A 686-nucleotide genomic window follows, 5' to 3' on the forward strand; every position below is an offset into this window, starting at 1 on the left:
CGGCTAAGTGCATGTGTACCGAGCTCAGCTTTAGGTTGTTTTAAAGAATCAGGTCTTCAGCGCATTTTCGAACCCTATGAATCCTTCCACAGGTGATCACCCCAACACCATAGTGCCTCCTCCACCAATCTTCCACAATTAACACTCACTGTGTGATAGTCCACGTGGACACTGGGCAAAGTGTTTTCACTGGTTATCTGTGAGGCGGGCATTGTTATACCCATTTTACAGAGGAGAAAACCTGGATGATTTTCAGAAAAAATAACTCAAGAGAAACACCATCTCTCTTCCAAAAGGATCCATATGTGTTGCTCTCTGCCTGCTTGGGCACCCTGATCAGCAGAAAAATCCCAGGCTGGGAGACAGAATTACATGATATTGCTTGTAATTTCACGAATGGCCAGAAGAATTCTTGCAGTCCCTGGAGTAGCACAGCTCTAGTAAAAGGCTGTTTTTNTGGACACAAAAATTACGTTCCCTAAAGATTGGGAAGATTTAGAATAGCAGGCCAGTCTTGATTACAAAGGAAACCAATTACATGGAAAGACAGTTATCAAAATATTTAAAAAACAAATGTGTGATGTGGTAAAATATATATAATGTATGCTTCTTTTTTATTTTTTATTTATTTATTTACTTTTATATATGCTTCTTTATCAGTGTATTAAGCAACAAGATTAGGCGGC

Source organism: Galeopterus variegatus, unplaced genomic scaffold (assembly GCF_000696425.1).
Source record: "Galeopterus variegatus unplaced genomic scaffold, G_variegatus-3.0.2 Scaffold15247, whole genome shotgun sequence".
NCBI classification, from domain to species: Eukaryota; Metazoa; Chordata; class Mammalia; order Dermoptera; family Cynocephalidae; genus Galeopterus; species Galeopterus variegatus.